The sequence below is a fragment of the Oncorhynchus mykiss genome, unplaced genomic scaffold (genome assembly GCF_013265735.2).
Source record: "Oncorhynchus mykiss isolate Arlee unplaced genomic scaffold, USDA_OmykA_1.1 un_scaffold_197, whole genome shotgun sequence".
Classification (NCBI taxonomy): Eukaryota; Metazoa; Chordata; class Actinopteri; order Salmoniformes; family Salmonidae; genus Oncorhynchus; species Oncorhynchus mykiss.
Genome location: NW_023493680.1, coordinates 75602 through 102500, shown reverse-complemented (window position 1 = coordinate 102500; position 26899 = coordinate 75602). Strand labels below are relative to the sequence as shown.

Genomic DNA, 26899 nt, shown 5'->3' with positions numbered 1-26899 from the left:
CCCTTCTACAGGCCTTAATATGGCTCAGATCAACTCCTAGACAATCAATCAATCAGATGTATTTATATAGCCCTTCTACAGGCCTTAATATGGCTCAGATCAACTCCTAGACCTTCAATCAATCAGATGTATTTATATAGCCCTTCTACAGGCCTTAATACAACTCCTAGACCTTCAATCAATCAGATGTATTTATATAGCCCTTCTACAGGCCTTAATATGGCTCAGATCAACTCCTAGACAATCAATCAATCAGATGTATTTATATAGCCCTTCTACAGGCCTTAATACAACTCCTAGACTATCAATCAATCAGATGTATTTACAGTGCCTTGCGAAAGTATTCGGCCCCCTTGAACTTTGCGACCTTTTGCCACATTTCAGGCTTCAAACATAAAGATATAAAACTGTATTTTTTTGTGAAGAATCAACAACAAGTGGGACACAATCATGAAGTGGAACGACATTTATTGGATATTTCAAACTTTTTTAACAAATCAAAAACTGAAAAATTAGGCGTGCAAAATTATTCAGCCCCCTTAAGTTAATACTTTGTAGCGCCACCTTTTGCTGCGATTACAGCTGTAAGTCGCTCGGGGTATGTCTCTATCAGTTTTGCACATTGAGAGACTGACATTTTTTCCCACTCGGGGGTTTGAACTTGCAACCTTTCGGTTACTAGTCCAACACTCTAACCACTAGGCTACCCTGCTGCCCCCTAAGGAGCAAATCAACAGATGAGTAATGGGTTTCTCCAGGTTCATCGACTAGGCTACTTTTGAGTTCTGTGTTAAAGTCAGTGTGGAAGAGGTGAACATATTACTGTTGTCTGTCAACAATGACAAGCCACCGAGGGTCTGACAACCTGGATGGAAAATGACTGAGGATAATCGCGGACGATATTGCCCACTCCTATTTGCCCACATCTTCAATTTAAGCCGACTAGAGAGCGTGTTCCCTCAGGCCTGAAGGGAAGCTAAAAAGTCATCCCACTGCCCAAGAATATTAAAGCCACCCTTTTACTGGCTGAAGCAGTCGACCAATCAAACACCTTTAATAATAAAAAAATGGAAAAATGGTGTTAGACCAGATACATTGCTGCTTCTTCTTTGTTTACAGTAAACAAACTGCCAACAGACATTCAGCAAGCTGACAGGGAAGGACATTCAACCAGCACAGCACTTTAACACAAATTACTGATGATTGGCTGAGAGAAATTGATGATTAAAAAAATGATTGTGTGTTTGTGTGGGGGGTGTGGGGGGGTGTGGGGGGGGGGGGGGCTGTCTTGTTTAGACTTCAGGGCCGCTTTTGATATTATCGATCATAGTCTGCAGCTGCCTCACAGAACACAGAGGGTGTTCTTTCAAACGGAAGACTCTCCAACATATTGATACAACAAGTAGCTAAAGATGGGGGGGGGGGGGGGGGGGGGGGGAGAAGTCTGGCCATTATAAAGAGATGCTCTGCCAACTTAACAGAATGTTAGAGGTAGGGTCTAGTTCTAACATATAGATACTGTAGTGAATGTTAGAGGTAGGGTCTAGTTCTAACATATAGATACTGTAGTGAATGTTAGAGTTCTAACATATAGATACTGTAGTGAATGTTAGAGGTAGGGTCTAGTTCTAACATATATATACTGTAGTGAATGTTAGAGGTAGGGTCTAGTTCTAACATATATATACTGTAGTGAATGTTAGAGGTAGGGTCTAGTTCTAACATATATATACTGTAGTGAATGTTAGAGGTAGGGTCTAGTTCTAACATATAGATACTGTAGTGAATGTTAGAGGTAGGGTCTAGTTCTAACATATAGATACTGTAGTGAATGTTAGAGGTAGGGTCTAGTTCTAACATATAGATACTGTAGTGAATGTTAGAGGTAGGGTCTAGTTCTAACATATAGATAATGTAGTGAATGTTAGAGTTGGGGTCTAGTTCTAACATATATTATACTGTAGTGAATGTTAGAGGTAGGGTCTAGTTCTAACATATAGATACTGTAGTGAATGTTAGAGTTCTACCATATATATACTGTAGTGAATGTTAGAGTTCTAACATATATATACTGTAGTGAATGTTAGAGTTCTAACATATAGATACTGTAGTGAATGTTAGAGGTAGGGTCCAGTTCTAACATATATATACTGTAGTGAATGTTAGAGGTAGGGTCTAGTTCTAACATATATATACTGTAGTGAATGTTAGAGTTGGGGTCTAGTTCTAACATATATATACTGTAGTGAATGTTAGAGTTCTACCATATAGATACTGTAGTGAATGTTAGAGTTCTACCATATAGATACTGTAGTGAATGTTAGAGTTGGGGTCTAGTTCTACCATATAGATACTGTAGTGAATGTTAGAGTTGGGGTCTAGTTCTAACATATATATAATGTAGTGAATGTTAGAGGTAGGGTCTAGTTCTACCATATAGATACTGTAGTGAATGTTAGAGTTGGGGTCTAGTTCTAACATATATATACTGTAGTGAATGTTAGAGTTGGGGTCTAGTTCTAACATATAGATACTGTAGTGAATGTTAGAGTTGGGGTCTAGTTCTAACATATAGATACTGTAGTGAATGTTAGAGTTGGGGTCTAGTTCTAACATATATATACTGTAGTGAATGTTAGAGTTGGGGTCTAGTTCTAACATATATATACTGTAGTGAATGTTAGAGTTGGTCTAGTTCTAACATATAGATAATGTAGTGAATGTTAGAGTTGGGGTCTAGTTCTAACATATAGATACTGTAGTGAATGTTAGAGTTGGGGTCTAGTTCTAACATATATATACTGTAGTGAATGTTAGAGTGCTAACATATATATACTGTAGTGAATGTTAGAGTTGGGGTCTAGTTCTAACATATAGATACTGTAGTGAATGTTAGAGTTGGGGTCTAGTTCTAACATATATATACTGTAGTGAATGTTAGAGTTGGGGTCTAGTTCTAACATATAGATACTGTAGTGAATGTTAGAGTTGGGGTCTAGTTCTAACATATATATACTGTAGTGAATGTTAGAGTTGGGGTCTAGTTCTAACATATAGATACTGTAGTGCATGTTAGAGTTGGGGTCTAGTTCTAACATATAGATACTGTAGTGAATGTTAGAGTTGGGGTCTAGTTCTAACATATATATGCTGTAGTGAATGTTAGAGTTGGGGTCTAGTTCTAACATATATATACTGTAGTGCATGTTAGAGTTCTAACATATATATACTGTAGTGAATGTTAGAGTTCTAACATATATGTACTGTAGTGAATGTTAGAGTTGGGGTCTAGCTCTAACATATATATACTGTAGTGAATGTTAGAGTTGGGGTCTAGCTCTAACATATATATACTGTAGTAACCTTCGTTTCTCAGAACAAGAATAGACTGACGAGTTTCAGAAGAAAGGTCTTTGTTTCTGGACATTTTAAAGCCTGTAATTGAACCCACAAATGCTGATGCTCCAGATACTCAACTAGTCTAAAAGAGGGACAGTTTTATTGCTTCTTTAATCAGGACAACAGTTTTCAGATGTGCTAATATAATTTGGTTTTCTAATGATCAATTAGCCTTTTTAAAATGATAAACTTGGATTAGCTAACACAACGTGCCATTGGAACACAGGAGTGATGGTTGCTGATAATGGGCCTCAGTACGCCTATGTAGATATTCCATTAAAAAAATCAGCCGTTTCCAGCTACAATAGTAATTTACAACATGAACAATGTCTACACTGTATTTCTGATCAATTTGATGTTATTTTATTATTAATAGGACAAAAAAAAAGGCTTTTCTTTCAAAAACACATTTCGTTATAAAGTGAAAGACGAGAGAGAGGCTTGTGACACGAGGGCATCGGCCCAGCGGGGCGGTGAGTGAGCTGCTCTTCTCCGTTGGGTGAGTCAGTGAAACTTGAAAGCTGTTTTCAGACTATAATTTCCTCCTCATAGTTGTCCAATACATGTCTCTCCTACACACCTGGGTCTCGGCTATTGACGGATTCAAGACAAGGCCGTTTTTTTTTCATTTTTTATTCCGGATCTCAGATTCTCCGTTTTTTTGTCGATGTGTGAAAGTCATTTTCAATCATTTAAGTATTATTATAAAATACTCTGCTACAGTTTCCAATCATTTAAGTATTATAAAAGACTCTGCTACAGTTTCCAATCATTTAAGTATTATAAAAGACTCTGCTACAGTTTCCAATCATAAACTGGATGAAAGGCGTTTATTAAAAGGACACATTTTCCCAGACCCAAGGCTACAAAAAAAATATGTGTTTTGCCCATGTGTGCAATTTATGCAAAACCCCTCTCTCTCTAATCTACTGCTCCATGCCAATATGCAAAACCTCTCTCTCTCTAATCTACTGCTCCATGCCAATATGCAAAACCCCTCTCTCTCTAATCTACTGCTCCATGCCAATATGCAAAACCCCTCTCTCTAATATACTGCTCCATGCCAGTATGCAAGACCCCTCTCTCTCTCTAATCTACTGCTCCATGCCAATATGCAAAACCCATCTCTCTCTAATCTACTGCTCCATGCCAATATGCAAAACCCCTCTCTCTCTCTAATCTACTGCTCCATGCCAATATGCAAAACCTCTCTCTCTCTAATCTACTGCTCCATGCCAATATGCAAAACCCCTCTCTCTAATATACTGCTCCATGCCAGTATGCAAGACCCCTCTCTCTCTCTAATCTACTGCTCCATGCCAATATGCAAAACCCCTCTCTCTAATCTACTGCTCCATGCCAGTATGCAAAAGCCCTCTCTCTCTAATCTACTGCTCCATGCCAATATGCAAAACCCCTCTCTCTCTAATCTACTGCTCCATGCCAATATGCAAGACCCCTCTCTCTCTAATCTACTGCTCCATGCCAATATGCAAGAACCCTCTCTCTCTAAGCTACTGCTCCATGCCAATATGCAAAACCCCTCTCTCTCTAATCTACTGCTCCATGCCAATATGCAAAACCCCTCTCTCTCTAATCTACTGCTCCATGCCAATATGCAAAACCCCTCTCTCTCTAATCTACTGCTCCATGCCAATATGCAAAACCCCTCTCTCTCTCTAATCTACTGCTCCATGCCAATATGCAAAACCCCTCTCTCTCTCTAATCTACTGCTCCATGCCAATATGCAAAACCCCTCTCTCTCTCTAATCTACTGCTCCATGCCAATATGCAAAACCCCTCTCTCTCTCTAATCTACTGCTCCATGCCAATATGCAAAACCCCTCTCTCTCTAATCTACTGCTCCATGCCAATATGCAAAACCCCTCTCTCTCTCTAATCTACTGCTCCATGCCAATATGCAAAACCCCTCTCTCTCTCTAATCTACTGCTCCATGCCAATATGCAAAACCTCTCTCTCTCTAATCTACTGCTCCATGCCAATATGCAAAACCCCTCTCTCTATCTAATCTACTGCTCCATGCCAATATGCAAAACCCCTCTCTCTCTCTAATCTACTGCTCCATGCCAATATGCAAAACCCCTCTCTCTCTAATCTACTGCTCCATGCCAATATGCAAAACCCCTCTCTCTCTCTAATCTACTGCTCCATGCCAATATGCAAAACCCCTCTCTCTCTAATCTACTGCTCCATGCCAATATGCAAAACCCCTCTCTCTCTAATCTACTGTTCCATGCCAATATGCAAAACCCCTCTCTCTCTCTAATCTACTGCTCCATGCCAATATGAAAAACCCCTCTCTCTCTCTAATCTACTGCTCCATGCCAATATGCAAAACCTCTCTCTCTCTAATCTACTGCTCCATGCCAATATGCAAAACCCCTCTCTCTCTCTAATCTACTGCTCCATGCCAATATGCAAAACCCCTCTCTCTCTCTAATCTACTGCTCCATGCCAATATGCAAAACCCCTCTCTCTCTCTAATCTACTGCTCCATGCCAATATGCAAAACCCCTCTCTCTCTCTAATCTACTGCTCCATGCCAATATGCAAAACCCCTCTCTCTCTCTAATCTACTGCTCCATGCCAATATGCAAAACCCCTCTCTCTCTCTAATCTACTGCTCCATGCCAATATGCAAAACCCCTCTCTCTCTCTAATCTACTGCTCCATGCCAATATGCAAAACCCTTCTCTCTCTCTAATCTACTGCTCCATGCCAATATGCAAAACCCCTCTCTCTCTCTAATCTACTGCTCCATGCCAATATGCAAAACCCCTCTCTCTCTCTAATCTACTGCTCCATGCCAATATGCAAAACCCCTCTCTCTCTAATCTACTGCTCCATGCCAATATGCAAAACCTCTCTCTCTCTAATCTACTGCTCCATGCCAATATGCAAAACCCCTCTCTCTCTCTAATCTACTGCTCCATGCCAATATGCAAAACCCCTCTCTCTCTAATCTACTGCTCCATGCCAATATGCAAAACCCCTCTCTCTCTCTAATCTACTGCTCCATGCCAATATGCAAAACCCCTCTCTCTCTCTAATCTACTGCTCCATGCCAATATGCAAAACCCCTCTCTCTCTCTAATCTACTGCTCCATGCCAATATGCAAAACCCCTCTCTCTCTCTAATGTACTGCTCCATGCCAGTATGCAAAACCCCTCTCTCTCTAATCTACTGCTCCATGCCAATATGCAAAACCCCTCTCTCTATCTAATCTACTGCTCCATGCCAATATGCAAAACCCCTCTCTCTCTCTAATCTACTGCTCCATGCCAATATGCAAAACCCCTCTCTCTCTCTAATCTACTGCTCCATGCCAATATGCAAAACCCCTCTCTCTCTCTAATCTACTGCTCCATGCCAATATGCAAAACCCCTCTCTCTCTCTAATCTACTGCTCCATGCCAATATGCAAAACCCCTCTCTCTCTCTAATCTACTGCTCCATGCCAATATGCAAAAGCCCTCTCTCTCTCTAATCTACTGCTCCATGCCAGTATGCAAAACCCCTCTCTCTCTCTAATCTACTGCTCCATGCCAATATGCAAAACCCCCCTCTCTCTCTAATCTACTGCTCCATGCCAATATGCAAAACCCCTCTCTCTCTCTAATCTACTGCTCCATGCCAATATGCAAAACCCCCCTCTCTCTCTAATCTACTGCTCCATGCCAATATGCAAAACCCCCCTCTCTCTCTAATCTACTGCTCCATGCCAATATGCAAAAGCCCTCTCTCTCTCTAATCTACTGCTCCATGCCAATATGCAAAACCCCTCTCTCTCTCTAATCTACTGCTCCATGCCAATATGCAAAACCCCCCTCTCTCTCTAATCTACTGCTCCATGCCAATATGCAAAACCCCCCTCTCTCTCTAATCTACTGCTCCATGCCAATATGCAAAACCCCCCTCTCTCTCTAATCTACTGCTCCATGCCAATATGCAAAACCCCTCTCTCTCTCTAATCTACTGCTCCATGCCAATATGCAAAACCCCCCTCTCTCTCTAATCTACTGCTCCAAGCCAATATGCAAAAGCCCTCTCTCTCTCTAATCTACTGCTCCATGCCAATATGCAAAACCCCCCTCTCTCTCTAATCTACTGCTCCATGCCAATATGCAAAACCCCTCTCTCTCTCTAATCTACTGCTCCATGCCAATATGCAAAACCCCTCTCTCTCTCTAATCTACTGCTCCATGCCAATATGCAAAACCCCTCTCTCTCTCTAATCTACTGCTCCATGCCAATATGCAAAACCCCTCTCTCTCTCTAATCTACTGCTCCATGCCAATATGCAAAACCCCTCTCTCTCTCTAATCTACTGCTCCATGCCAATATGCAAAACCCCTCTCTCTCTCTAATCTACTGCTCCATGCCAATATGCAAAACCCCTCTCTCTCTCTAATCTACTGCTCCATGCCAATATGCAAAACCCCTCTCTCTCTCTAATCTACTGCTCCATGCCAATATGCAAAAGCCCTCTCTCTCTCTAATCTACTGCTCCATGCCAATATGCAAAAGCCCTCTCTCTCTCTAATCTACTGCTCCATGCCAATATGCAAAAGCCCTCTCTCTCTCTAATCTACTGCTCCATGCCAATATGCAAAAGCCCTCTCTCTCTCTAATCTACTGCTCCATGCCAATATGCAAAACCCCTCTCTCTCTAATCTACTGCTCCATGCCAATATGCAAAACCCCTCTCTCTCTCTAATGTACTGCTCCATGCCAGTATGCAAAACCCCTCTCTCTCTAATCTACTGCTCCATGCCAATATGCAAAACCCCTCTCTCTCTCTAATCTACTGCTCCATGCCAATATGCAAAACCCCTCTCTCTCTAATCTACTGCTCCATGCCAATATGCAAAAGCCCTCTCTCTCTCTAATCTACTGCTCCATGCCAATATGCAAAAGCCCTCTCTCTCTAATCTACTGCTCCATGCCAATATGCAAGACCCCTCTCTCTCTAATCTACTGCTCCATGCCAATATGCAAAAGCCCTCTCTCTCTCTAATCTACTGCTCCATGCCAATATGCAAAAGCCCTCTCTCTCTAATCTACTGCTCCATGCCAATATGCAAGACCCCTCTCTCTCTAATCTACTGCTCCATGCCAATATGCAAAACCCCTCTCTCTCTCTAATCTACTGCTCCATGCCAATATGCAAGACCCCTCTCTCTCTAATCTACTGCTCCATGCCAATATGCAAAACCCCTCTCTCTCTCTAATCTACTGCTCCATGCCAATATGCAAGACCCCTCTCTCTCTAATCTACTGCTCCATGCCAATATGCAAAACCCCTCTCTCTCTAATCTACTGCTCCATGCCAATATGCAAAACCCCTCTCTCTCTAATCTACTGTTCCATGCCAATATGCAAAACCCCTCTCTCTCTAATCTACTGCTCCATGCCAATATGCAAAAGCCCTCTCTCTCTAATCTACTGCTCCATGCCAATATGCAAGACCCCTCTCTCTCTAATCTACTGCTCCATGCCAATATGCAAAAGCCCTCTCTCTCTCTAATCTACTGCTCCATGCCAATATGCAAAACCCCTCTCTCTCTCTCTAATCTACTGCTCCATGCCAATATGCAAAACCCCTCTCTCTCTCTAATCTACTGCTCCATGCCAATATGCAAAAGCCCTCTCTCTCTCTAATCTACTGCTCCATGCCAATATGCAAAACCCCTCTCTCTCTCTCTAATCTACTGCTCCATGCCAATATGCAAAAGCCCTCTCTCTCTCTCTAATCTACTGCTCCATGCCAATATGCAAGACCCCCCTCTCTCTCTAATCTACTGCTCCATGCCAATATGCAAAACCCCTCTCTCTCTCTAATCTACTGCTCCATGCCAATATGCAAAACCCCTCTCTCTCTAATCTACTGCTCCATGCCAATATGCAAAAGCCCTCTCTCTCTCTAATCTACTGCTCCATGCCAATATGCAAAAGCCCTCTCTCTCTAATCTACTGCTCCATGCCAATATGCAAGACCCCTCTCTCTCTAATCTACTGCTCCATGCCAATATGCAAAAGCCCTCTCTCTCTCTAATCTACTGCTCCATGCCAATATGCAAAAGCCCTCTCTCTCTAATCTACTGCTCCATGCCAATATGCAAGACCCCTCTCTCTCTAATCTACTGCTCCATGCCAATATGCAAAACCCCTCTCTCTCTCTAATCTACTGCTCCATGCCAATATGCAAGACCCCTCTCTCTCTAATCTACTGCTCCATGCCAATATGCAAAACCCCTCTCTCTCTCTAATCTACTGCTCCATGCCAATATGCAAGACCCCTCTCTCTCTAATCTACTGCTCCATGCCAATATGCAAAACCCCTCTCTCTCTAATCTACTGCTCCATGCCAATATGCAAAACCCCTCTCTCTCTAATCTACTGTTCCATGCCAATATGCAAAACCCCTCTCTCTCTAATCTACTGCTCCATGCCAATATGCAAAAGCCCTCTCTCTCTAATCTACTGCTCCATGCCAATATGCAAGACCCCTCTCTCTCTAATCTACTGCTCCATGCCAATATGCAAAAGCCCTCTCTCTCTCTAATCTACTGCTCCATGCCAATATGCAAAACCCCTCTCTCTCTCTCTAATCTACTGCTCCATGCCAATATGCAAAACCCCTCTCTCTCTCTAATCTACTGCTCCATGCCAATATGCAAAAGCCCTCTCTCTCTCTAATCTACTGCTCCATGCCAATATGCAAAACCCCTCTCTCTCTCTCTAATCTACTGCTCCATGCCAATATGCAAAAGCCCTCTCTCTCTCTCTAATCTACTGCTCCATGCCAATATGCAAGACCCCCCTCTCTCTCTAATCTACTGCTCCATGCCAATATGCAAAAGCCCTCTCTCTCTAATCTACTGCTCCATGCCAATATGCAAGACCCCTCTCTCTCTAATCTACTGCTCCATGCCAATATGCAAAACCCCTCTCTCTCTCTAATCTACTGCTCCATGCCAATATGCAAGACCCCTCTCTCTCTAATCTACTGCTCCATGCCAATATGCAAAACCCCTCTCTCTCTCTAATCTACTGCTCCATGCCAATATGCAAGACCCCTCTCTCTCTAATCTACTGCTCCATGCCAATATGCAAAACCCCTCTCTCTCTAATCTACTGCTCCATGCCAATATGCAAAACCCCTCTCTCTCTAATCTACTGTTCCATGCCAATATGCAAAACCCCTCTCTCTCTAATCTACTGCTCCATGCCAATATGCAAAAGCCCTCTCTCTCTAATCTACTGCTCCATGCCAATATGCAAGACCCCTCTCTCTCTAATCTACTGCTCCATGCCAATATGCAAAAGCCCTCTCTCTCTCTAATCTACTGCTCCATGCCAATATGCAAAACCCCTCTCTCTCTCTCTAATCTACTGCTCCATGCCAATATGCAAAACCCCTCTCTCTCTCTAATCTACTGCTCCATGCCAATATGCAAAAGCCCTCTCTCTCTCTAATCTACTGCTCCATGCCAATATGCAAAACCCCTCTCTCTCTCTCTAATCTACTGCTCCATGCCAATATGCAAAAGCCCTCTCTCTCTCTCTAATCTACTGCTCCATGCCAATATGCAAGACCCCCCTCTCTCTCTAATCTACTGCTCCATGCCAATATGCAAAAGCCATGATAATGCATGCAAGTGATTTGTTTTTAAATGCGTTCCAGAACCTCAGAACCCCCCAGGTCGCACACCCCACCCCACCCTCGGCTCACGTTTTGTTCCAGCACTTCACAATCTATAAATGAAGCACTGCACATTTCAAAATTAACCCTTCCATTGTTCCAGTTAGCAGTTAGCCGCGCTAAACGGTCATTAGGCTTTCCATTGGTCCAGTTAGCAGTTAGCCGCGCTAAACGGTCATTAGGCTTTCCATTGGTCCAGTTAGCAGTTAGCCGCGCTAAACGGTCATTAGGCTTTCCATTGGTCCAGTTAGCAGTTAGCCGCGCTAAACGGTCATTAGCCTTTCCATTGTTTTAGTTAGCAGTTAGCCGCGCTAAACGGTCATTAGGCTTTCCATTGTTCCAGTTAGCAGTTAGCCGCACTAAACGGTCATTAGGCTTTCCATTGTTCCAGTTAGCAGTTAGCCGCGCTAAACGGTCATTAGCCTTTCCATTGTTCCAGTTAGCAGTTAGCCGCGCTAAACGGTCATTAGCCTTTCCATTGTTCCAGTTAGCAGTTAGCCGCGCTAAACGGTCATTAGCCTTTCCATTGTTCCAGTTAGCAGTTAGCCGCACTAAACGGTCATTAGGCTTTCCATTGTTCCAGTTAGCAGTTAGCCACGCTAAATTATCATTAGCTTTTCCATTGTTCCAGTTAGCAGTTAGCCGTGCTAATAGGCTACATCAACTCTAGATATGTATTACACTTTAAAATACCATTTGTTTGTTTTGTTTACGTTGTTAAAACATGACCATTAATTTGCATCTTGTCTCTGTTTGTTTAGTGTCTCTCCTGGACAGAGTGGCACAAGGTGGATACCAGAAGGCCTGATTTGGCAACTTTTTCACAGGGCGCTGCTCTGCCCTTAGAGGGGCACGGTATCGTTTTAGTTTGAGAAATCATTTTGCCAATACTATTATGCTCAGCATTTTCTATATTGAATACATAATTTAAAAACGGATATCTAAAAACATAAAGAGAATTTAAAATGCATTAAAGCCATGTGCTGTGTAAATGTTAATGTTTATTGATAAACAAAAATGCAAATCCTGTGCTTTACAATCAATTATAAACTGGAAGGTTCGAGCCCTGAATGCTGATTGGCTGACAGCCGTGGTATATCAGACCGTATATCACGGCTATGACGAAACATTTATTTTCACTCCTCTAATTACGTTGGTAACCAGTTTATCATGTCAATAAGGCAACCTTAGGGGGTTTGTGATATATGGACTGTGTCCTATATACCTTTAGCAGTGGTATATTGGCCATATACCACACCTCTTCGTCCCTTATTGTTTAATTACATCACGGCTAAGGACTGTGTCCTATATACCTTTAGCAGGGGTATATTGGCCATATACCACACATCTTCGGGCCTTATTGTTTAATTACACCACGGCTAAGGACTGTGTCCTATATACCTTTAGCAGTGGTATATTGGCCATATACCACACCTCTTCGGGCCTTATTGTTTAATTACACCACGGCTAAGGACTGTGTCCTATATACCTTTATATACCTTTAGCAGTGGTATATTGGCCATATACCACACCTCTTCGGGCCTTATTGTTTAATTACACCACGGCTAAGGACTGTGTCCTATATACCTTTATATACCTTTAGCAGTGGTATATTGGCCATATACCACACCTCTTCGGGCCTTATTGTTTAATTACATCACGGGGATATATCCCATAGAGATCCTATGAAACTTTCCCTTGAAGCTGAAGCTTAAATGACTAGAAGGGAGTTATGTCATAAACCCTCAAAGTTCCGGAATGGAGTGAAAATGGCAGCCATCTTGGTCAGGGAGAAATCCCAAAGCCCAGTCTAATTGGAAAGAATAGCAGTAGAGGCATCATCCTGATTTTACTATGCAGGAAAATGGAATGTGATATCAGGTATTTTGTAATAGAATTATAGTCAACCTAAAATAATATCATATAATTATAAATACAGTTTATCTGACGTTTAAACACATTTTTTCTGTATAAATAACCTCTAAAATATATGTAAACAGACCATAAATGTCCACATTTTAGTTTTCCTGTTAAAGCTATGAGTGCTATTATATGATACAATGTCAGTAATTGTTGCCTTCACAACTTGTCTAAGTCCCATCATCAACTGTTATCAGACGGGATGTGGCTGAGGGAATGACTGCATTGTTTTAAATTAAATGTTGACATATCGGCATTTCATTTGACACATGTATAGAATCATTCCTCTAAAACTGTCTGGCTAGCTAGCTAACACACATACAGCGCAGATAAAATTGTTCAAATTCATTATTTTACATAATATCTTATCACAGCACTGGCAAACGATGGTTGACCAACTCCCTGACCAACATGGCCAACGTTTATCCCATCATAAGAAGGTTCCTGTCCATTCTAGTATTCTAATTCCTACTTCTATAACCTTCCTAACACAGGAGCAGTGTCTGTCTGTCTGTCTGTCTGTCTGTCTGTCTCTCTCTGTCTGTCTCTCTCTCTCTCTCTCTCTCTCTCTCTCTCTCTCTCTCTCTGTTTCTCTCTCTCTCTCTCTCTCCATGTTTCTCTCTCTCTCTCTCTCTCTCCATGTCTCTCTCTCTTTCGGCACTATAGACTCAGGAGAGGTCTCTCCATGTCTCTCTCTCTCTCTCTCTCTCTCTCTCGGCACTATAGACTCAGGAGAGGTCTCTCCATGTCTCTCTCTCGGCACTATAGACTCAGGAGAGGTCTCTCCATGTCTCTCTTTCTCTCTTTCTCGGCTCAGGAGAGGTCTCTCCATGTCTCTCTCTCTCTCTCTCGGCACTATAGACTCAGGAGAGGTCTCTCCATGTCTCTCTCTCTCTCTCGGCACTATAGACTCAGGAGAGGTCTCTCCATGTCTCTCTCTCTCTCTTTCTCGGCACTATAGACTCAGGAGAGGTCTCTCCATGTCTCTCTCTCTCGGCACTATAGACTCAGGAGAGGTCTCTCCATGTCTCTCTCTCTCTCTCTCTCTCTCTCGGCACTATAGACTCAGGAGAGGTCTCTCCATGTCTCTCTCTCTCTCGGCCCTATAGACTCAGGAGAGGTCTCTCCATGTCTCTCTCTCTCTCTCGGCACTATAGACTCAGGAGAGGTCTCTCCATGTCTCTCTCTCTCGGCGCTATAGACTCAGGAGAGGTCTCTCCATGTCTCTCTCTCTCGGCCCTATAGACTCAGGAGAGGTCTCTCCATGTCTCTCTCTCTCGGCGCTATAGACTCAGGAGAGGTCTCTCCATGTGTCTCTCTCTCTCGGCCCTATAGACTCAGGAGAGGTCTCTCCATGTCTCTCTCTCTCGGCGCTATAGACTCAGGAGAGGTCTCTCCATGTCTCTCTCTCTCTCTTTCTCGGCACTATAGACTCAGGAGAGGTCTCTCCATGTCTCTCTCTCTCGGCACTATAGACTCAGGAGAGGTCTCTCCATGTCTCTCTCTCTCTCTCTCGGCACTATAGACTCAGGAGAGGTCTCTCCATGTCTCTCTCTCTCTCGGCCCTATAGACTCAGGAGAGGTCTCTCCATGTCTCTCTCTCTCTCTCGGCACTATAGACTCAGGAGAGGTCTCTCCATGTCTCTCTCTCTCGGCGCTATAGACTCAGGAGAGGTCTCTCCATGTCTCTCTCTCTCGGCCCTATAGACTCAGGAGAGGTCTCTCCATGTCTCTCTCTCTCGGCGCTATAGACTCAGGAGAGGTCTCTCCATGTGTCTCTCTCTCTCGGCCCTATAGACTCAGGAGAGGTCTCTCCATGTCTCTCTCTCTCGGCGCTATAGACTCAGGAGAGGTCTCTCCATGTCTCTTTCTCTCGGCGCTATAGACTCAGGAGAGGTCTCTCCATGTCTCTCTCGGCCCTATAGACTCAGGAGAGGTCTCTCCATGTCTCTCTCTCTCGGCGCTATAGACTCAGGAGAGGTCTCTCCATGTCTCTCTCGGCCCTATAGACACAGGAGAGGTCTCTCCATGTCTCTCTCTCTCGGCGCTATAGACTCAGGAGAGGTCTCTCCATGTCTCTCTCTCTCTCGGCGCTATAGACTCAGGAGAGGTCTCTCCATGTCTCTCTCTCTCTCTCGGCCCTATAGACTCAGGAGAGGTCTCTCCATGTCTCTCTCTCTCGGCCCTATAGACTCAGGAGAAGTCTCTCTCTCTCTCGGCCCTATAGACTCAGGAGAGGTCTCTCCATGTCTCTCTCTCTCTCGGCCCTATAGACTCAGGAGAGGTCTCTCCATGTCTCTCTCTCTCTCTCAGCGCTATAGACTCAGGAGAGGTCTCTCCATGTCTCTCTCGGCCCTATAGACTCAGGAGAGGTCTCTCCATGTCTCTCTCTCTCGGCGCTATAGACTCAGGAGAGGTCTCTCCATGTCTCTCTCTCTCTCGGCGCTATAGACTCAGGAGAGGTCTCTCCATGTCTCTCTCTCTCTCTCTCGGCCCTATAGACTCAGGAGAGGTCTCTCCATGTCTCTCTCTCTCTCTCTCGGCCCTATAGACTCAGGAGAGGTCTCTCCATGTCTCTCTCTCTCTCTCTCGGCACTATAGACTCAGGAGAGGTCTCTCCATGTCTCTCTCTCTCGGCGCTATAGACTCAGGAGAGGTCTCTCCATGTGTCTCTCTCTCTCGGCCCTATAGACTCAGGAGAGGTCTCTTCATGGTGTCTGAAGTTGAACACTCTCCACCGCAGTCGTCTTCACGCATCACTTCCTCCCTCCGCCTCGGCACACTATTGGCCCAAAGCCAGAACAGAACTAGATTTCAATGTCATTAATAATGTATGATAATGTCCATTATCCTTAAATGATGATTAATATCTTTGTAGTCCGGAGGGACCCCATTCTATTGATGAGCCCCAACTACATTAACATGGGTTATTCACACACACCACACACACACACACACACACACCACACACACATACACACACACACACACACACCACACACACCACACACACACACACACACACACACACACACACACACACACACACACACACACACACACACACACACACCACACACACCACACACACCACACACACCACACACACACACACACACACACCACACACCACACACACACACACACACACCACACACACACACACACACACATACACACAGACACACCACACACACACACACACACACACATACACACACACACACACACACACACACACACACACACACACACATACACACACACACACACACCACACACCACACACCACACACCACACACATACACACACACACACACACATACACACACAAGCACATGTATGTTATACTATGTGAACGTAGCCTGTGGTTAACCTACACATGGTTGGGGCGGCAGGTAACCTAGTTACCTAGTGGTTAGAGCGTTGGACTAGTAACCAGCAGGTAACCTAGTTACCTAGTGGTTAGAGTGTTGGGCTAGTAACCAGCAGGTAGCCTAGGGGTTAGAGTGTTGGGCCAGTAACCAGCAGGTAACCTAGTTACCTAGTGGTTAGAGCGTTGGACTAGTAACCAGCAGGTAACCTAGTTACCTAGTGGTTAGAGCGTTGGTTATGTTTACGTTATACTATGTGAACGTAGCCTGTGGTTAACCTACACATGGTTGGGGCGGCAGGTAACCTAGTTACCTAGTGGTTAGAGTGTTGGACTAGTAACCAGCAGGTAACCTAGTTACCTAGTGGTTAGAGTGTTGGACTAGTAACCAGCAGGTAACCTAGTTACCTAGTGGTTAGAGCGTTGGTTATGTTTACGTTATACTATGTGAACGTAGCCTGTGGTTAACCTACACATGGTTGGGGCGGCAGGTAACCTAGTTACCTAGTGGTTAGAGTGTTGGACTAGTAACCAGCAGGTAACCTAGTTACCTAGTGGTTAGAGCGTTGGGACTAGTAACCAAAAGGTTGCTAGATCGAAATCCCCGAGCTGACAAGGTACAAATCTGTCGTTCTGCCCCTGAACAAGACAGTTGAACCCACTTGTTCCTAGGCCGTCATTGAATATAATAATGTGTTTTTAACTGACTTGCCTAGTTAAAATAGTTAAATAAAAGATACCATGTAAATATAAATGGTGGGTTTGAGTATACTAAACATTAAGAACACATTCTCTGTCCATGACACAGACTGACCAGGTGAATCCAGGTGAAATCTATAATCCCTTATTGATGTCACCTGTTAAATCCACTTCAATCAGAGTCGATGAAGGAGAGGAGACCTGGTTAAAGATGAAGGGGAGGAGACCTGGTTAAAGATGAAGGAGAGGAGACCTGGTTAAAGATGAAGGAGAGGAGACCTGGTTAAAGAGGAAGGGGAGGAGACCTGGTTAAAGATGAAGGGGAGGAGACCTGGTTAAAGATGAAGGGGAGGAGACCTGGTTAAAGATGAAGGGGAGGAGACCTGGTTAAAGATGAAGGAGAGGAGACCTGGTTAAAGATGAAGGAGAGGAGACGGGTTAAAGATGAAGGGGAGGAGACCTGGTTAAAGATGAAGGAGAGGAGACCTGGTTAAAGATGAAGGGGAGGAGACCTGGTTAAAGAAGGATATTTAAGCCTTGAGACAATTGAGACATGGATTGTGTGTGGTCTTGCTCATTCAGAGGGTGAATGAGCAAGACAAAATATATTGAAGTGCCTTTGAACAGGGTTTGGTAGTAGGTACCAGGCGCACCGGTTTGAGTCAAGAACTGCAACGCTGCTGGGTTTTTCACTCTCCACATTTTCCTGTGTGTATCAAGAACGGTCCACCACCCAAAGGACATCCAGCCAACTTGACACAACTGTGGGACGCATTGGAGGCAACATGGACCAGCATCCCTGGGGAACGCTTTCTACACCTTGTAGAGTCCATGCCTCCGACGAATTGAAGCTGTTCTGAGGGCAAAACTCAAGATTAGGAAGGTGTTTTTAATGTTGTGTTCACTCAGCGTAGATGGGTATGTTATGTGAATATGCAGGGTTAAATATTAGGAAGGTGTTTTTAAATTGTGATGTTAGCCTGTGTGAATGGTAACATATGGTTAGTCTGCTGTGGGGGATTCTCATACCTGGGTGACTGCCTTCTCTACCTCTCTCTCTCTCTGAGATTCTCTACCTCTCTCTCTCATACCTGGGTGACTGCCTTCTCTCTACCTCTCTCTCTCATACCTGGGTGACTGCCTTCTCTACCTCTCGCTCTCATACCTGGGTGACTGCCTTCTCTATACCTCTCTCTCTCTGAGATTCTCTACCTCTCTCTCTCATACCTAGGTGACTGCCTTCTCTACCTCTCTCTGAGATTCTCTACCTCTCTCTCTCATACCTGGGTGACTGCCTTCTCTACCTCTCTCTCTCTCTGAGATTCTCTACCTCTCTCTCTCATACCTGGGTGACTGCCTTCTCTACCTCTCTCTCTCTCTGAGATTCTCTACCTCTCTATCTCATACCTGGGTGACTGCCTTCTCTACCTCTCTCTCTCATACCTGGGTGACTGCCTTCTCTACCTCTCTCTCTCTCTGAGATTCTCTACCTCTCTCTCTCATACCTGGGTGACTGCCTTCTCTACCTCTCTCTCTCATACCTGGGTGACTGCCTTCTCTACCTCTCTCTCTCTCTGAGATTCTCTACCTCTCTCTCTCATACCTGGGTGACTGCCTTCTCTACCTCTCTCTCTCTCTCTGAGATTCTCTACCTCTCTCTCATACCTGGGTGACTGCCTTCTCTACCTCTCTCTCTCTGAGATTCTCTACCTCTCTCTCTCATACCTGGGTGACTGCCTTCTCTACCGCTCTCTCTCTCTGAGATTCTCTAACTCTCTCTCTCATACCTGGGTGACTGCCTTCTCTACCTCTCTCTCTCATACCTGGGTGACTGCCTTCTCTACCTCTCTCTCTCTCTGAGATTCTCTACCTCTCTCTCTCATACCTGGGTGACTGCCTTCTCTACCTCTCTCTCTCTCTTAGATTCTCTACCTCTCTCTCTCATACCTGGGTGACTGCCTTCTCTACCTCTCTCTCTCTCTGAGATTCTCTACCTCTCTCTCTCATACCTGGGTGACTGCCTTCTCTACCTCTCTCTCTCTCTGAGATTCTCTACCTCTCTCTCTCATACCTGGGTGACTGCCTTCTCTACCTCTCTCTCTCTCTGAGATTCTCTACCTCTCTCTCTCATACCTGGGTGACTGCCTTCTCTACCTCTCTCTCTCTCTGAGATTCTCTACCTCTCTCTCTCATACCTGGGTGACTGCCTTCTCTACCTCTCTCTCTCATACCTGGGTGACTGCCTTCTCTACCTCTCTCGCTCTCTGAGATTCTCTACCTCTCTCTCTCATACCTGGGTGACTGCCTTCTCTACCTCTCTCTCTCATACCTGGGTGACTGCCTTCTCTACCTCTCTCTCTCTCTGAGATTCTCTACCTCTCTCTCTCATACCTGGGTGACTGCCTTCTCTACCTATCTCTCTCTCTGAGATTCTCTACCTCTCTCTCTCATACCTGGGTGACTGCCTTCTCTACCTCTCTCTCTCTCTGAGATTCTCTACCTCTCTCTCTCATACCTGGGTGACTGCCTTCTCTACCTCTCTCTCTCTCTGAGATTCTCTACCTCTCTCTCTCATACCTGGGTGACTGCCTTCTCTACCTCTCTCTCTCTCTGAGATTCTCTACCTCTCTCTCTCATACCTGGGTGACTGCCTTCTCTCTACCTCTCGCTCTCATACCTGGGTGACTGCCTTCTCTACCTCTCTCTCTCTCTGAGATTCTCTACCTCTCGCTCTCATACCTGGGTGACTGCCTTCTCTACCTCTCTCTCTCTCTGAGATTCTCTACCACTCTCTCTCTCTCTCTCTGAGATTCTCTACCTCTCTCTCTCTCTCTCTGAGATTCTCTACCTCTCTCTCTCTCTGAGATTCTCTCCCTCCATCCCACTGCCTCTCTCTCTCCATCCCTCTCTCCATCACTCTCTCTCTCTCTCTGAAATTCTCTGTCTTTCTCCATCCCTCTCTCTCCATCCCTCTTTCCCTCTCTCTCTCTGAGATTCTCTGTCTCTCTCCATCCCTCTCTCCATCCCTCTCTCTCTCTCTGAGATTCTCTGTCTCTCTCCATCCCTCTCTCTCTCCATCCCGGCCACAGCAGCAGCAGCAGCCCTGCCATCTGCTCTGAGCGCCCTGTGTGAACCTCTTCCTCTCTCGCCATATATACCCTATATTCCTCTCCATCACTCTCTCTCCTATCCCTCTATTGTCTCTCCTTCTTTCTCTCCACCACTCTCTCTCTCTCTCCACACATCCATCTCTCTCTCTGTGTCATTCTGCTCAAATTGGTCTGACTGGCGGGACCATGTTAGGGCCTGAGGAACACACGACCATGTTAGGGCCTGAGGAACACACGACCGTGTTAGGGCCAAGACCACACACCTCTTTAGGATGACTGAATAACGTTTTGTTTGTGTTTGTGTGTGATGGGAAACAGTGCCCTGTGACATAACAGGGATAAATCTCTGTGAGTTAACTCTGCACCTGAGTCCACCCCACACACACACACACACACACACACACACACACACACACCTGTGCAGGCAGCGAGGGGAGGGGGGAGTATACCTGGGCTAAACTCATTACTGAAACATTCAGCTTCCCTCCCTCTATTTCTGGGGGGGTTATATAGTCTAACCACTAACAGATAGGTTAACTGTCTGGTATCTGGGGGGGTTATATAGTCTAACCACTAACAGATAGGTTAACTGTCTGGTATATGGGGGGGTTATATAGTCTAACCACTAACAGATAGGTTAACTGTCTGGTATCTGGGGGGGTTATATAGTCTAACCACTAACAGATAGGTTAACTGTCTGGTATCTGGGGGGGTTATATAGTCTAACCACTAACAGATAGGTTAACTGTCTGGTATCTGGGGGGGTTATATAGTCTAACCACTAACAGATAGGTTAACTGTCTGGTATCTGGGGGGGTTATATAGTCTAACCACTAACAGATAGGTTAACTGTCTGGTATCTGGGGGGGTTATATAGTCTAACCACTAACAGATAGGTTAACTGTCTGGTATCTGGGGGGGTTATATAGTCTAACCACTAACAGATAGGTTAACTGTCTGGTATCTGGGGGGGTTATATAGTCTAACCACTAACAGATAGGTTAACTGTCTGGTATCTGGGGGGGTTATATAGTCTAACCACTAACAGATAGGTTAACTGTCTGGTATCTGGGGGGGTTATATAGTCTAACCACTAACAGATAGGTTAACTGTCTGGTATCTGGGGGGGGGTTATATAGTCTGCTGCTATAGGCCAGGACCAGGCTGATTCACCCTGTTTAAACATCTACACTTCTCTCTCTCTCTCTCTCTGCTGCTATAGGCCAGGACCAGACTTCTCTCTCTCTCTGCTGCTATAGGCCAGGACCAGACTTCTCTCTCTCTCTCTCTACTGCTATAGGCCAGGACCAGACTTCTCTCTCTCTCTGCTGCTATAGGCCAGGACCAGACTTCTCTCTCTCTCTCTATTGCTATAGGCCAGGACCAAGCTGATTCACCCTGTTTAAACATCAACTCTTCTCTCTCTCTCTTTCTCTATCCTTCTCTCTCATTTCAATTTCAATCAGGGCCACGACTTATTCACACTGTTAAAACATCAATGCTTCTCTCTCTCTCTCTCTCTCTCTCCCTCCCTCTCTCTCTGTCTCCCTCCCTCCCTGTCCATGTTGCGATCCGAGACTCAGTCAGATGTAAGAACTGTGCCTCTACAACGTGACTGGCTCCGAGAGCACGGAAGGGGAAAGAAGAGAAGATGTAAATTCATTTTGATTTCTCATTAAAGTGTTACTGGATGCACCACAATACACCGACGACCCCTACTGGCGGGACCCGGGACTGCAGCCTCCTATCGGCCGGCTGCTTGCTCTGCGGAATGTAGGACAAAACATATTCTCTCTCTCTGTTTCTGTCTCTCTCTCTCTCTGGTTCTCTCTCTCTCTGTGGTTCCCTCTCTCTCTCAATTCAATTCAAGGGCTTTATTGGCATGGGAAACATGTGTTAACATTGCCAAAGCAAGATAATATACAAAAAAATCTCCCTCTCTCTCTCTCCAGCGAGTCAAGTTGTTGGTGGGCGTGGGTGACAGATCCTGACACAAGAGACACATATAGCATGTTGGGGACCGTTGGGCAATGCGTACATCTCTCTCTCTCCCCCCAGCGAGTCAAGTTGTTGGTGGGCGTGGGTGACAGATCCTGACACTAGAGACCCATATAGCATGTTGGGGGACCGTTGGGCAATGCGTACATCTCTCTCTCTCCCCCCAGCGAGTCAAGTTGTTGGTGGGCGTGGGTGACAGATCCTGACACACGAGACCCATATAGCATGTTGGGGGACCGTTGGGCAATGCGTACATCTCTCTCTCTCCCCCCAGCGAGTCAAGTTGTTGGTGGGCGTGGGTGACAGATCCTGACTCAAGAGACCCATATAGCATGTTGGGGGCCGTTGGGCAATGCGTACATCTCTCTCTCTCCCCCCAGCGAGTCAAGTTGTTGGTGGGCGTGGGTGACAGATCCTGACACAAGAGACCCATATAGCATTGGGCAATGCGTACATCTCTCTCTCTCCCCCCAGCGAGTCAAGTTGTTGGTGGGCGTGGGTGACAGATCCTGACACAAGAGACCCATATAGCATGTTGGGGACCGTTGGGCAATGCGTACATAGGACGGAACCGGATCAAAGTTGGCATGAGCTGAACTTTATGCCTATACTCTTGCGACATCGTGTTGCTATTTGACCAATTGAAGCTCACTATAGTTTCCATTCACCTTACTGGATTGGCTGTTGATACCTGGCACTGTACCATGCCCGTTTTACTAGCACGCACCAACATGAAAAGCGGAAAAAGCGACGCGTGGCTCTCCGAATTTACCCGTTACTATTATCTCGGCCGTGACTGATCAAATGGTTGGGTTCAATATTCTTAAAAAAAAAAAAAAAAATCAACAGTATTTTTTGTCACAGTCGGTCATTCAGAGTCTATAGCCTTGCTGGACCACCGAGACACAAAGGAAGTTCTGAGGCTGAATGGGAAACCGATGGACAGCAGAAACCCGCAGTGTCGACGAGGAGAGCCAATGAGGGAAGAAGTGTAACCTTGTAGCATCTGTTCTCACCGTCTCTTCTCCTCCCCGAAAATCCCACACGCTTCATGCCCACATCATGTTCTCTCAGCGAAGGGTTCGCGTTAATGGTAGGGGGGGGTTTGAACAATTCATTCGTTTCTCCTCCTGTCTCACGTAATGCCTGCAACATCCGCACAAACCCCCCAGGAGCTCTAGACAGCGGCGAGATCGAGGGCAGGCAGATACAGAGGGTGTTTGTCTTATTGTGCTTTTACCGGGGGCTCCGGTGCGCTGTTTAGTCTTCAGAGAGAGAGAGAGAAATGCTCGTCCTGCGCTCCGCTCACATGATTATGACACGAGTCTGCAACAAGATCACTCTGCTCACACACACATATCGGTACCGAAACGGAACTACGACTCCGTTTATTCCACCAGTTACAGATGTAGGATCTTCATTTGAGCCACTTTGCTACAGCAGGAAAGTAATCCTGCAGCAACAGGACATGTGAATTATTATGTGAATTATAATTCATGGATATTTTTTGTATGGGGTTGATACGGGGTTGATACGGGGTTGATACGGGGTTGATACGGGGTTGATACGGGGTTGATACGGGGTTGATACGGGGTTGATACGGGGTTGATACGGGGTTGATACGGGGTTGATACGGGGTTGATACATTTTTTTCTTTAGGGCAAATCAAGTCTGAATTTTCAAAGTGGATATTACTACCTTTACAAGCCTTTTTAAAAGGAAAAGAAACTACAAGTTTTGCATTTCTTGCTGTGAAGGGATATTCTCAGTAACAAAATTGTGATCAAATTACAATCCTACATCTGTTTTGAGTTGTTCTTAAAACCACAACTAGATATTTAGCAGGGGGGTAGAGGGGAGTTATATTGGGGTGGTAGGGTGATATGTAGAGGGGGTTATATTGGGGTGGTAGGGTGATATGTAGAGGGGGTTATATTGGGGTGGTAGGATGATATGTAGAGGGGGTTATATTGGGGTGGTAGGGTGAAATGTAGAGGGGGTTATATTGGGGTGGTAGGATGATATGTAGAGGGGGTTATATTGTGGTGGTAGGGTGATATGTAGAGGAGGTTATATTGGGGTGGTAGGGTGATATGTAGAGGGGGTTATATTGGGTAGAGGGGGTTATATTGGGGTGGTAGGGTGATATGTAGAGGGGGGTGGAGAGGGTTATATTGGGGTGGTAGGATGATATGTAGAGGGGGGTGGAGGGGGTTATATTGGGGTAGTAGGGTGATATGTAGAGGGGGTTATATTGGGGTGGTAGGGTGATATGTAGAGGTGGGTGGAGGGGATTATATTGGGGTGGTAGGGTGATATGTAGAGGTGGGTGGAGGGGATTATATTGGGGTGGTAGGGTGATATGTAGAGGTGGGTGGAGGGGATTATATTGGGGTAGTAGGATGATATGTAGAGGGGGGTGGAGGGGTTATATTGGGGGTGGTAGGGTGATATGTAGAGGTGGGTGGAGGGGATTATATTGGGGTAGTAGGATGATATGTAGAGGGGGGTGGAGGGGTTATATTGGGGTGGTAGGATGATATGTAGAGGGGGGTGGAGGGGGTTATATTGGGGTGGTAGGATGATATGTAGCAGGCTAGGGGGAGAGAAGGGGTTATAGGTTGATATGTAACCTAACCAGGACAAAGGTGGTTGTGGGTAATGGTACCTCTGTGCACCCATGGTAACCTACAGGCTGGGGGTTTAGTTCTGAAGCACAGTTGATCACAATGAAAGCAAACCCAAAGACAAAAAGAGCTGAGCTTTCCCTCATATCCTACAACACACACACACACACACACACACACACACACACACACACACACACACACACACACACACACACAGCCTAGTGTTCGCTGCACTTTGGAGAGTCAAGGCACGGTAAGGCTATGCGTAAAACGGGGCAGCCTATCGCTACCGTTGAAAAACGCAACAGTAATGTCGATAATGAAAACATGAATAGACAAGAGAGAGACAGACCGGGGGGAACCTGCAGGGGGACATGGACACTGACAGAAAGACATATTACACATGGACATACTTACAGCCTCTCCCTTTCATAGAGCTTCAGAACAGCGGGGTGATGAGGTGACATTACAACAGCCCAGCCGGTTCCCCCCCGCGTCCTCTGGAACTCAAACCAAATGAAGACAGGCGTTTATTCCTTCTTTCCTTCCTTCCTTCCCGAGGTATAGAATATTAATCCTGTTGTTAACTCCACACACACCGCTGAGAAAGAGCAGCACAATCACTGTAATCCAATAGGGCTCATTGTGTACCTCATTGTGTACCGTGTTCCTTGGTCCGCCGCGGTACAAATATCCCAGTCCAACATCTTCCAGTCGAACGTTAAGTCCCTTTTTCACACACCCCTTGTCTTCTCCGTCTCCCGTGGTCTTCTTTCTCGTCCTATCCCAGCTGCGAGCAGCGAGCCGAGCTGCCCTGCACGCAACGCACACGGTAAGAACTGACTACAACGTGTTTGTGTGCGTGAGTACGTGCGTGTGAGTGAGTGAGTGCGCTCTGCAGAAGAGGGACTGGCTGCTGGAAGGATGGACGGACCGACGGTGCCTGCGCTGCTCGCTGGGCTGGCTCCCAACCCCACTGGCCACAAACGTCTAGTTTTGATTTACATTTGGTTGAGCTGTCAAACTAATTCGACGTGAAATCAACAAGAAATGTCATTGGATTTGGGAGAAAGAAGGAAAAAAAATGAAATGCCCTTTATGTTGATGACTTTTTTTACAAATCCAATTAGTTTTCCACGTTGATTCAACATCATCACAGTGATGTTGTTGTTGTTGGTTGGAATGACGTGAGAAACAACGTTGATTCAACCTGTTTTTTTGTTGTTGTTGCCCGGCGGGTCTGCTCGGCGCTAGTTCCTTCAGAACTGAGACGACTTCCGTCACACAAACACCCTGCTGAACTCCGGTTTCAGCGCAATGAACTAGATAACACAACGCAGGCAGCATCAACTTCTATCACCGGAAGACGATCCTTAGAGCGTTTTGATTATAATAAATGACGATCATTTTCTTCAGACATTGTAACTGTTTTTAAATACATTTCAGTCGTCTAAACGAACCACTGCTTTTATGTCATATTGTATTATTTGTTTTTCTTTTGTGATTGGCTGACATAAAGGTGTTTTGTTTTGTGATTGGCTGACACATAGGTGAAATAAAATAATGCACCAGAATAGCCTAATTCTTCTCCTTTTTTTCTGTCGTCGTCTTCTTCTTCTAATCGCTCTGTTTTCTATCCTTCTATATCAGGATGTGGATGTGGAGTCTGTCGGCCAGGGGGTGCCTCTCAGTGACGTAGAATAGCTGTCATTTAAATTCCACATGCCGCCTGCCGTCAAAAGCACCCCCTCCCCCCACCCCCCCTCCCTTTCTCTCTGCAGAACTCTTGTATGGAGTCTGCTACTGCACTCTGGAGAAAGAAGCGAGAGATGCAGCGAGATGGAGAGAGAGGGGGAGACGGGGTGGAGAAAGATGGAGAGGGGGAGAGAGGGAGAGGGAGAGGGGGAGAGAGGGAGAGGGATGGAGAGAGATGGAGAGAGGGAGAGGGGGAGAGAGGGAGAGAGGTGGAGAGAGAGAGGGAGAGATGCAGTGAGAGGGAGAGAGAGAGGGACAGGGGTGGAGAGAGATGGAGAGAGGGAG

The 26899-nt window shown here is 45.4% G+C and overlaps 1 protein-coding gene across 1 annotated transcript in view; it reads right to left on the bottom strand.

Annotated features, from left to right (window-relative positions):
* The window catches only part of LOC110516086 (glutamate receptor ionotropic, NMDA 2A-like), a 342985-nt gene extending 316562 nt beyond the window's left edge, over positions 1 to 26423 (bottom strand). The window contains exon 1 of the mRNA XM_036972887.1: positions 25277 to 26423. The gene's annotated coding sequence lies outside the window, so the exon portion shown is untranslated. The remainder of the gene's footprint in view (positions 1 to 25276) is intronic.
* Between the last annotated feature and the right edge of the window lie 476 nt (positions 26424 to 26899).